The sequence below is a fragment of the Coregonus lavaretus genome (assembly GCF_964263955.1).
Source record: "Coregonus lavaretus genome assembly, chromosome: 24".
In the NCBI taxonomy this organism is placed as follows: domain Eukaryota; kingdom Metazoa; phylum Chordata; class Actinopteri; order Salmoniformes; family Salmonidae; genus Coregonus; species Coregonus lavaretus.
Window position 1 is genome coordinate 10,838,594 of NC_140011.1, and position 12,867 is coordinate 10,851,460.

Consider the following 12,867-nt stretch of genomic DNA (forward strand, 5'->3'; position numbering starts at 1 on the left):
CTCAATTAAAAAGAGGAGGATCCCATCATCTTTCTATAGGCTAGGCCTACTATATTTATTTCTCAACCTTCCTAATATTAAGTACATTGATTCTCTTTAAAACAGGAGTATAGCCTACCTGTCACGTCTCCTCCCGTTGCTCCCTTTCGGCGCTCTGATTCGCCGGTCTACTGAGCCACCTCTCTGAGCGCACCACCTCGGCAACACCGGAATGGAAACCCAACGCACCCTAATCACCTCCAGCGCACCTGCAACTCATCATCTCATCACCACCCCTATATAGCCCTGGACTGTTCAGTGTTGTGTGTGATTGTTAATGTCTTGTCTTGTCGCTTTGTTGTTCTCTTGCTCAGTGTTAAGTAAACATTTACAGTGAGGGAAAAAAGTATTTGATCCCCTGCTGATTTTGTACGTTTGCCCACTGACAAAGACATGATCAGTCTATAATTATAATTGTAGGTTTATTTGAACAGTGAGAGACAGAATAACAACAAAAAAATCCAGAAAAACGCATGTCAAAAATGTTATACATTGATTTGCATTTTAATGAGGGAAATAAGTATTTGACCCCTCTGCAAAACATTACTTAGTACTTGGTGGCAAAACCCTTGTTGGCAATCACAGTGGTCAGACGTTTCTTGTAGTTGGCCACCAGGTTTGCACACATCTCAGGAGGGATTTTGTCCCACTCCTCTTTGCAGATCTTCTCCAAGTCATTAAGGTTTCGAGGCTGACGTTTAGCAACTCGAACCTCCACAGATTTTCTATGGGATTAAGGTCTGGAGACTGGCTAGGCCACTCCAGGACCTTAATGTGCTTCTTCTTGAGCCACTCCTTTGTTGCCTTTGCCGTGTGTTTTGGGTCATTGTCATGCTGGAAAACCCATCCACGACCCATTTTCAATGCCCTGGCTGAGGGAAGGAGGTTCTCACCCAAGATTTGACGGTACATGGCCCCGTCCATCGTCCCTTTGATGCAGTGAAGTTGTCCTGTCCCCTTAGCCGAAAAACACCCCCAAAGCATAATGTTTCCACCTCCATGTTTGACTGTGGGGATGGTGTTCTTGGGGTCATAGGCAGCATTCCTCCTCCTCCAAACACGGCGAGTTGAGTTGATGCCAAAGAGCTCCATTTTGGTCTCATCTGACCACAACACTTTCACCCAGTTCTCCTCTGAATCATTCAGATGTTCATTGGCAAACTTCAGACGGCCCTGTATATGTGCTTTCTTGAGCAGGGGGACCTTGTGGGCACTGCAGGATTTCAGTCCTTCATGGCATAGTGTGTTACCAATTGTTTTCTTGGTGACTATGGTCCCAGCTGCCTTGAGATCATTGACAAGACCCTCCCGTGTAGTTCTGGGCTGATTCCTCACCGTTCTCATGATCATTGCAACTCCACGAGGTGAGATCTTTAAGTGTGCTCCTAATCTCAGCTCGTTACCTGTATAGAAGACACCTGGGAGACAGAAATCTTCTGATTGAGAGGGGGTCAAATACTTATTTCCCTCATTAAAATGCAAATCAATTTATAACATTTTTGACATGCGTTTTTCTGGATTTTTTTATTGTTATTCTGTCTCTCACTGTTCAAATAAACCTACCATTAAAATTATAGACTGATCATTTCTTTGTCAGTGGGCAAACGTACAAAATCAGCAGGGGACAAAATACTTTTTTCCCTCACTGTACATTGTTGATTCCTGCGTCTGCGTCCTACCTCTTCATATCCTAAGTACTCATCACACTACCTGGCTGGCATGAAAATGAACCATGAAAAAACGTCCTCCATTCGCTATTGAAGTGCATAGATGACATGTGTTTTTTTTCCACTGCCCCTGTTTCGAGACAGGTGCATGATAATGGTCCATTCTAAATCAAAACCAATTTCACACGTTATTTAGTATATGTAAAGACAAGGTTAAATCAAGAATAGTGTGACAATCTTAGCCTATCTCTTGTGAATTATATATTATCACTTGTGAATGATGCCCAGCTTAAAGCAAACAGCGCATGTTTTTTTGTGCAACTTTTCAAATCATAGTCGCACACCTCATGTAGCCTAGCCCATAGACCTATATGTTTTGATAAGGTTTGTATCACACCTAAAAGGGGCAAATAACTTCTTAAAATGAAGCACATTAATCTGCTTTACAACTGGTGTAGAGCCTGAGTTTCAAGTTTGGGCAAGATCATTTTCACGATAAAAGCATTACATGCATCACTTTTGAGAATGGTGTTTTCCTGCTAATGGAACATTTGCGCTTATAGCCTACTACCGTGTGCGCATTGCTGCGCTTATAATGTTAAGAAATAGCCTGATAGTTTATCAACATTTTAAGCTAAACGTTCTCATCTGTTGCGTCAGGCTGATTGCTTAAAACTGGTTTTTTGATGCTAGTGGTTGTACTAATTTGGGATCTATCGCATCCCACAACTGTCCCGGACTATGTTTGGAATTTATTTATTGCACAGAATAGAATAGGTCAACTTTTGTACTATGGGGGATAGTAGATTGACATAGGCTAGTGCTTTTGCTGTTAGTTAGGCCTACTCATCTTGTTGGCTGACGAAAAGTTAATGTGGACAGTTCATCCAATATCTTCAATATGCGCCTCAGAAATGGATAAAGACGTGTGCAGTTGCGTCCCCGAAGTGTCTGTCTTCACTTGTAGCCTGTGAGAAAGACCAGATCATGTGACTGAGAGCTATGTGAGTGAGAGGTGCTTCAGCACGCAGCAGGGAGAAGGGAAATATAATTATTATATTCAGCCAAAGGGCACAATGGCCACTGGCCACAAAAGGAATGGATAATGTTAGGGGGATTATGGCCACACAAATTCGAGGCATTATCAAGTGCTTGTCAAATTCTGAATGAGAGACTGAAGAAATGTGTACAGCTTGTGAAAAAACCCCAAAGCAGAGCTCAAGCCTTTCATGCGCTTTTTTTCAAATCATCATTAGAGTCGCATTATGCAACCGTAGAATGTATACAAATTCTAAACATATAGCCCAACATTTGTATCACAACTATATTTACATAAATAACTCTAAATTAAGCATATAGGAGTACGTGTTTCTTTGTTAACCGCTCAACACAGAATAGCTGCATGGGCGCACTCCCTCAAATCATTTGGAGAAAATATTATTTATATTTCAGTCAGCTATGTTCAATTTTATTCTTCATACTATAAAATAATATAAAATAATGCAACGGAATTCTAAGCAAATCTTGTCTGCTAAATGAACTAGTGTAGCCCACAGCCATATGGCATAGCCAGATCAGGGCCTAACATAACGACAACGCAGAGTATGTTATTCTGTTCTTCTGAAATAGACTACATTTTCTTCATATCATGTTTCTTTAGACCTGTCTAAAATAAAGAATGGATTTATTGTGATGGTGTAGGCTATATTACATTGATTTATTATACTTTTTAATATGTAGATGTTCCAAAGGTCTGCATCAGCGGCTGGTATGCTATGCATGGCAGCCAGGAGATGCTAAATGTGTTTATGTTAATTCACTTTTTACCCCTTTTTCTCCCCAATTGGTAGTTACAGTCTTGCCCCATCGCTGCAACTCCCATACGGACTCGGGAGAGGCGAAGGTCGAGAGCCATGCGTCCTCCGAAACACGACTCTGCCAAGCCGCACTACTTCTTGACACACTGCTCACTTAACCCGGAAGCCAGCCGCACCAATGTGTCGGAGGAAACACCGTACAACTGGCGACCGTGTCAGCGTGCATGCGCCCAGCCTGCTAAAGGAGTCGCAAGAGCACAATGTGATAAGGACAACCCGGCCGGCCAAACCCTGCCGACACTGGGCCAATTGTGCACCGCCTCATGGGTCTCCCGGTCACGGCTGGCTGAGACACAGACCCAGGATCGAACTCGGGTCTGTAGTGACACCTCAAGCACTGGGATGCAGTGCCTTAGACCACTGCGCCACTCAAGAGGCAATTAACGGTCAATTACTGTGAGACCAACAGTTATTTGCTTGACAATCACCGACTGACAAAATGTCATGACCGCCATAGCCCTAGTCTTGAGAATAACCCAATGTTTTGCTCAAGAATTTTACTGACAATCTTACTAACACAGATAACATGTCTTCTTTTAGGTTATGCTGAAACAATTCCAACCTTTGTGCGGTGACCACATTAAATGTAACTGTTCTCCCTTTGTTGTCACACACAAGACAAAATGGCTTATGTGGTTGTGCGAGGGATCAGATGAATGTTGATGTGGTGCATATGGTTATATCTTCCTGTTGACGACACCTGCCTCTATGGATGTGTGTGTGTGTGTTTAAGGGGGGCTCAGATTGGCTTTACAAACTATTGAATTGTTCATATTTGATTTGCACAAGCAGTGGGTGAGCTTTGGATATAACTCCCAAGTTATATTTAGAATTTTGCTATCATCCTCATCTGATAGAAGGTGACTTGCTAAAGAGCATAGATCTTAAATTAATCTTTGAATGTGATTTTGTCAAGTTTGAAATTAATTTTGTTACATATGACAGCTCTGTCTCCAAAGACAGAACAGTGACTTAGTCACATACCATTTAATCCATGTTTAAAGATGCAGTTAAGTCTTTACTTCCTGATTGGGTCTAAAAGCCCTTCAACACATTTACTGTGCAGACCCTCAGCTGGTTTAGAAATCAGTTCGAAATTGCAATTCCTCTTATGCCTGTCAATGTAGAACATGGAGAAAATGTAGCATCCAAATACATCCGTTTTTTAAATTCTATTATTGATTGATGCTCATTCTTGCTACATATAGACAGATGTGTCACTACATTTGATGTTGTTATCCAACTGTTTTACAGAACATTGGTTTTTGCTTTTAGCATGATGTGTTATTATGTTCTGTTTCTATTCATCTAACCTTGTCACGACTTCCTCCGAGGCTGCCTCCTCTCCTTGTTCGGGCAGGCTTCGGCGTTTGTCGTCACCGGCCTTCTAGCCACTGCCGCTCCTCATCTCATCATTCCATTAGTTTTGTCTTGTTTATTACACACCCCTGGTTCATATCCCCTCATCAGTACCTGTATAAGTGTTCCCTCTGCCCCCTTGTCTTTGTGTGTGATTGTTTATTGTGGAGGAGAGAGAAGCTCGGTGGAGCTCCGTGTATTTTGTATCGCCGGGAATATTCCACGTGTGCTGTGTATTTTCCAGTCCACCTGTTTTGCGCAATGGAGTGTTTTTTTTCCGCATTACTGCGTAACTCTGTGGTTCAGAATAAATCCAGTTTTTCTGTGATTTACCCTCTTGCGCCTGACTCCTTCAAAATCACCTCATCACAGAATCACACACCCGAACATGGAGTCAGCAGGAGAGGAGCACCTGCTTGGAGTCATGGCACGGGTCCGGGAGCATTCGACTATGCTAACCAGCTTGGGAGAAGCGATGCCTCTACGGGGAGTTCGCTCGTCTCTTTTGGGCCGTCTTTGATCACCCGCCTGAGGGTAGAGAGACGGGCGAGCGGCTGGTCCACCTGAAGCAGGGGACGAGGACCGCACAGGACATCGCCCTGGAGTTTCGCACTCTAGCGGCTGGGTCCGGGAAGAACGAGCGGGCCCTCATCGACCACTTCCGGTGCCAAAAAAATGTGTTTGACCAGATACAATGCTATTTTATAGTAAACAACTTGACAGACTTTCAGCACACGTATAAGGAAGGACATTCAACAAGCACAGCATTGTTCAGTCATGTGGTCAGGTGCCACAAAGAGGGACTTAGGAAAATTGCAATTGGCTCAGAACAGGGCAGCACGGCTGGCCCTTGGATGTACACAGAGAGCTAACATTAATAATATGCATGTCAATCTCTCCTGGCTCAAAGTGGAGGAGTGAATGACTTCATCACTACTTGTACTTGTATTGACATGTTGAATGCACCGAGCTGTCTGTTTGAACTACTCGCACACAGCTTGGACACCCATGCATACCCCACAAGACATGCCACCAGAGGTCTCTTCACAGTCCCCAAGTCCAGAACAGACTATGGGAGGCGCACAGCACTACATAGAGCCATGACTACATGGAACTCTATTCCACACCAAGTAACTGATGCAAGCAGTAAAATTTGATTTAAAAAACAGATAAGAACTGTAACTCTGCTGGGTTTTTCACGCTCAACAGTTTTCCATGTGTATCAAGAATGGCCCACCACCCAAAGGACATCCAGCCAACTTGACACAACTGTGGGAAGCATTGGGGTCAACATGAGCAAGCATCCCTTTGGAATGCTTTCGACACCTTGTAGAGTCCATGCCGCGATTAATTGAGGCTGTTCTGAGGGCAAAAGGGGGGGGGGGGGGGGGTGCAACTCAATATTAGCAATGTGTCCTTAATGTTTTCTACACTCAGTCTAAGTTCCTCAGCATGGCCCCACTGCTCTAATATCTGTGTCTAGTGACATTGTTTTGTTTGTTTAATTGTTATTTTCTGTCAGGGTCATCTGATTTCTCAACTCGATCATCCTAAGATTAAAGAGGCTCTGGTGGTGTCCCAAATGGAACCCTATTTCCTATATAGTGCACTACTTTTGACCAGAGCCCTATGGGCCCTGGTAAAAAAGTAGTGCACTACATAGAGAATAGGGTGCCATTTAGGATCAGACTCCCTTTCCTGTAGCTCCTGGAGGTGATGGAGAGGCATCATCTCCTGGGTGACCAAATGATTGGCTGTCTGTGCCACCTTTGGTAATTACCATGACAGCTGCTGCAGCAACCAGACACACTTCGGAGGTCAAAGGCACTAACAAATCAGTGGACATCGCTTTCCTCCTCCTCCTCCTTTCTGCTCATTCATGTCTCCGCTCTCCTCTTTCCTTTCTATTCTCTCCTCTCTTCCCCTTCTCGCTCTCCTCCTCCTCCTCCTCTTCCCTACTTTCTCCCTTTCTGCTCTCTCCTCCACCCGTTACCATCTTATAATGGAGGATAGGACTGATGTATGTGTTTGCTAATGACCAGATGTTTCATCTGGGTTCTCGGTTACGAAGCACAATTTTGTTTTGATTGTAGTAATACAGAAATATGTAATCAGAGGAACATGATTTGTATAAAAAATTGTGCCATCCAAAGATATCCTCTCTCTTCCTCCCCTCCTCCTTTGTATCCTGCTGTCTCCTCCTCCCAACCTGTTATTTTCGCTCTTTTTGCTCACACATCCCTTCCTCCTTGTGTTCCTCTCTTCTATATTCCTTTTCCCTTTCTTCCTGTTTGTCCTCCTCCCTGTATCCTTTCTTCCGTCCACTCCCTCCCATCCCCTGTGCTCGTCCTCTCAGGGGTGTGCAGGAGCAGGTGCTTGCAGGGCTCCACTCTGGATGGATTACAGGAATCAACAGATACTGCTAATGTTAGTACCAGCCTGGGCACATAGCCAAACACACAGAGAGAGAGAGAGAGGACAGAGGGGGGGAGAGAGAGAGAGGACGGAGGGGGGGAGAGAGAGAGAGGGGGAAGGGGGAGAGAGAGGGGGAAGGGGGGGGGAGAGAGAGGGGGAAGGGGGGGAGAGAGAGAGAGGGGGAGGGGGGAGAGAGAGGGGGAGGGGGAGGGGGGAGAGAGAGGGGGAGGGGGAGGGGGGAGAGAGGGTGGAGGGAGGAGAGATGGAGGAGAGCGAGAGGAGGGAGGGAAGGAGAGAGATAAGGGTTGTTGGGGAAAGAAAGAGAGAGGGAGACAAAGAGAAAATAGAGTGTGTGTGCTTCACAGGAGGCTGGTGAGGGGAGGATGGCTCATAATAATGGCTGGAAAGGAGTGAATGGATTGGTACACATGTGTTTGATACCTTTCCATTCATTCCATTCCAGCCATTACTATGTGCCTGTCCTCCCCAATTAAGGTGCCACCAGCCACCTGTCGTGTGCTTGTGTGTTTGTTTGTTTGTCTGTCCGTCCGTCTCGCTGTCTGTGTTGCTTTCATTCAACAGGTCCATTTACAGAGATACAATCCTTTGTATGAGCTGACATTGAACCAAAAAAAAGGAGGCTTACAAACAACTACAGTCAAACTGAAAGCTGCACCAAGGCTATGGCAAGTGAAATATTTAACCTTGAAATATTTAACCTTGACTGTGATGCTCACACAGTTCTTACATTGGTTTTTCTGGTGTTTAGAGCCTGGAGTGATATGACTCATATTTATTGTACTGCACACCCATATTTCAAAGCTGTTTCAATAACACTGACCATTCACAACGATATCTGATGGCCATAACAAGATTCCACAAATCATTGAATATATTACTGAATATAGGATTCCTTCCCTCACTCACCATGGTACAAATGAATGCTTTCTAAGGTGAACAGAGAGACAGGTTGTGCAGTCTGCACACTTGCTCCTGAATCTCAATGTATCCTTCCACAGCCCCTTGCCTCTGACACCTAAAGTGCTGATCCAACAAAACAAAATCCCTGAAATCCAAAACATCCTTCTACCCTTTCCCCAACCCCCTCCCTCTATTTATTTATTCCATCCCACCTCCTCTTCCTCCTATCATCTCTCTCAGACAGAAAGAGGGAAGACGACTGAACAGTGGATCTATGGGACTCGCTTGAGTTTACACAGAGAGAGGAGAGAAGCTTAGACACACAGTCAATACTTTTTTCTTTTTAGGGGGTAGATCAGCTTTAATATTTCAGATAGATTGTAACTTCTATCAATGTAATTGTCTGCATCACTTCCAATCCCCCATATGTTTTGTTTCTCGCATATATATACATACATATACATACACACACACATATATACATATATACAGTGGGGAGAACAAGTATTTCATACACTGCCGATTTTGCAGGTTTTCCTACTTACAAAGCATGTAGAGGTCTGTAATTTTTATCATAGGTACACTTCAACTGTGAGAGACGGAATCTAAAACAAAAATCCAGAAAATCATATTGTATGATTTTTAAGTAATTAATTTGCATTTTATTGCATGACATAAGTATTTGATACATCAGAAAAGCAGAACTTAATATTTGGTACAAAAACCTTTGTTTGCAATTACAGAGATCATACGTTTCCTGTAGGTCTTGACCAGGTTTGCACACACTGCAGCAGGGATTTTGGCCCTCTCCTCCATACAGACCTTCTTCAGATCCTTCAGGTTTCGGGGCTGTCGCTGGGCAATACGGACATTCAGCTCCCTCCAAAGATTTTCTATTGGGTTCAAGGCTGGAGACTGGCTAGGCCACTCCAGGACCTTGAGATGCTTCTTACGGAGCCACTCCTTAGTTGCCCTGGCTGTGTGTTTCGGGTCGTTGTCATGCTGGAAGACCCAGCCACGACCCATCTTCAATGCTCTTACTGAGGGAAGGAGGTTGTTGGCCAAGATCTCGCGATACATGGCCCCATCCATCCTCCCCTCAGTACGGTGCAGTCGTCCTGTCCCCTTTGCAGAAAAGCATCCCCAAAGAATGATGTTTCCACCTCCATTCTTAACGGTTGGGATGGTGTTCTTGGGGTTGTACTCATCCTTCTTCTTCCTCCAAACATGGCAAGTGGAGTTTAGACGAAAAAGCTCTATTTTTGTCTCATCAGACCACATGACCTTCTCCCATTCCTCCTCTGGATAATCCAGATGGTAATTGGCAAACTTCAGACGGGCCTGGACATGCGCTGGCTTGAGCAGGGGGACCTTGCGTGCGCTGCAGGATTTTAATCCATGACGGCGTAGTGTGTTACTAATGGTTTTCTTTGAGACTGTGGTCCCAGCTCTCTTCAGGTCATAGACCAGGTCCTGCCGTGTAGTTCTGGGCTGATCCCTCACCTTCCTCATGATCATTGATGCCCCACGAGGTGAGATCTTGCATGGAGCCCCAGACCGAGGGTGATTGACCGTCATCTTGAACTTCTTCCATTTTCTAATAATTGCGCCAACAGTTGTTGCCTTCTCACCAAGCTGCTTGCCTATTGTCCTGTAGCCCATCCCAGCCTTGTGCAGGTCTACAATTGTATCCCTGATGTCCTTACACAGCTCTCTGGTCTTGGTGCAGTTAATACAGGTAATGAGTGGAGAACAGGAGGGCTTCTTAAAGAAAAACTAACAGGTCTGTGAGAGCCGGAATTCTTACTGGTTGGTAGGTGATCAAATACTTATGTCATGCAATAAAATGCAAATGAATTACTTAAAAATTTTACAATGTTATTTTCTGGATTTTTTTAGATTCCGTCTCTCACAGTTGAAGTGTACCTATGATAAAAATGACAGACCTCTACATGCTTTGTAAGTAGGAAAACCTGCAAAATCGGCAGTGTATCAAATACGTGTTCTCCCCACTGTATATATACATACATCCATACACACACACATATCCTTTTAAAAATTATATTTCCCTTCATTACTTTCCAACCCAAACACCCCTTCCCCAATTGGAGTAAACTAGTGAACAACAATGCTTAGGCCTCTACTTCCAGCCCATACATACTACAGTGGGGAAAAAAAGTATTTAGTCAGCCACCAATTGTGAAAGTTCTCCCACTTAAAAAGATGAGAGAGGCCTGTAATTTTCATCATACGTACACTTCAACTATGACAGACAAAATGAGAAAAAATCCGGAAAATCACATTGTAGGATTTTTAATGAATTTATTTGCAAATTATGGTGGAAAATAAGTATTTGGTCAATAACAAAAGTTTCTCAATACTTTGTTATATACCCTTTGTTGGCAATGACACATGTCAAACGTTTTCTGTAAGTCTTCACAAGGTTTTCACACACTGTTGCTGGTATTTTGGCCCATTCCTCCATGCAGATCTCCTCTAGAGCAGTGATGTTTTGGGGCTGTCGCTGGGCAACCCAGACTTTCAACTCCCTCCAAAGATTTTCTATGGAATTGAGATCTGGAGACTGGCTAGGCCACTCCAGGAGCTTGAAATGCTTCTTACGAAGCCACTCCTACATTGCCTGGGCGGTGTGTTTGGGATCATTGTCATGCTGAAAGACCCAGCCACGTTTCATCTTCAATGCCCTTGCTGATGGAAGGAGGTTTTCACTCAAAATCTCACGATACATGGCCCCATTCATTCTTTCCTTTACACGGATCAGTCGTCCTGGTCCCTTTGCAAAAAAACTGCCCCAAAGCATGATGTATCCACCCCCATGCTTCACAGTAGGTATGGTGTTCTTTGGATGCAACTCAGCATTCTTTGTCCTCCAAACACAACAAGTTGAGTTTTTACCAAAAAGTTCCATTTTGGTTTCATCTGACCATATGACATTCTCCCAATCCTCTTCTGGATCATCCAAATGCACTCTAGCAAACTTCAGACGGGACTGGACATGTACTGGCTTAAGCAGGGGGACACGTCTGGCACTGCAGGATTTGAGTCCCTGGCGGCGTAGTGTGGTACTGATGGTAGGCTTTGTTACTTTGGTCCCAGCTCTCTGCAGGTCATTCACTAGGTCCCCCCGTGTGGTTCTGGGATTTTTGCTCACCGTTCTTGTGATCATTTTGTCCCCACGGGGTGAGATCTTGCGTGGAGCCCCAGATCGAGGGAGATTATCAGTGGTCTTGTATGTCTTCCATTTCCTAATAATTGCTCCCACAGTTGATTTCTTCAAACCAAGCTGCTTACCTATTGCAGATTCAGTCTTCCCAGCCTGGTGCAGGTCTACAATTTCGTTTCTGGTGTCCTTTGACAGCTCTTTGGTCTTGGCCATAGTGGAGTTTGGAGTGTGACTGTTTGAGGTTGTGGTCAGGTGTCTTTTATACTGATAACAAGTTCAAACAGGTGCCATTAATACAGGTAACGAGTGGAGGACAGAGGAGCCTCTTAAAGAAGAAGTTACAGGTCTGTGAGAGCCAGAAATCTTGCTTGTTTGTAGGTGACCAAATACTTATTTTCCACCATAATTTGCAAATAAACTCATAAAAAATCCTACAATGTGACTTTCTGGATTTCTTTTCCTCAATTTGTCTGTGATAGTTGACGTGTATCTATGATGAAAATTACAGGCCTCTCTCATCTTTTTAAGTGGGAGAACTTGCACAATTGGTGGCTGACTAAATACTTCTTTCCCCCACTGTATATACATTTTATGGACACAGTCAAATTCTACAATAATTCTATTTTGTTTGTTTTTACTCCTGAACTTCCTCTGATCATTTTCATGATGTCCATCTGGTTTGCTTCTATATGCCATATTTTTCTAACTGGGCTCTTGTCAAAAAAATAAGGTTTTTTATCAATTAGTATATTTGAGTTTACCACAATATTTGGATTACATTGAAATTGCAACCAACTTTCTATGGCTTGTTTTAGAAATAGTGATATTTGGGAGATTATTTTCTTTTCAAATAACGTAAAGTAAGATGTTGTAATCTGAATAAAGGGAAAAAGGCCATTCTTGAACATTGGGTGAGACAATCTTACTAATTTGCTAAAGAACCAGTTCGGATTTAAGTATAGCTTTTGTATGACTGAAGCATTTAGTGATAGGTCTAATGATTTAATATTTAATAATTTCTGTCCTCCGAATTCATATTCATTATATAAATAGGCCCATTTAATTTGGTCTGGCTTGCCGTTCCAAATAAAATGGAATATTTTTTTCTCATATAATTTAATAAACTGTTCGCTAGGCGTAGGCAAGACCATAAGCAAATAGGTAAACTGGGATAATACTAAAGAGTTAATCAGGGTGATTTTTCCACAAATTGACAGGTATTTACCTTTCCATGGTAGCAAGATCTTATCTATTTTTGCTAACTTTCTATTAAAATGTATTGGAGTGAGATCATTTATTTCATTTGGGATATGTATTCCGAGTATATACACATCACCATCAGACCATTTTATTGGTAAACTACATGATAATGTAATAATTGTATTTTTTTGTGACCCAATACGTA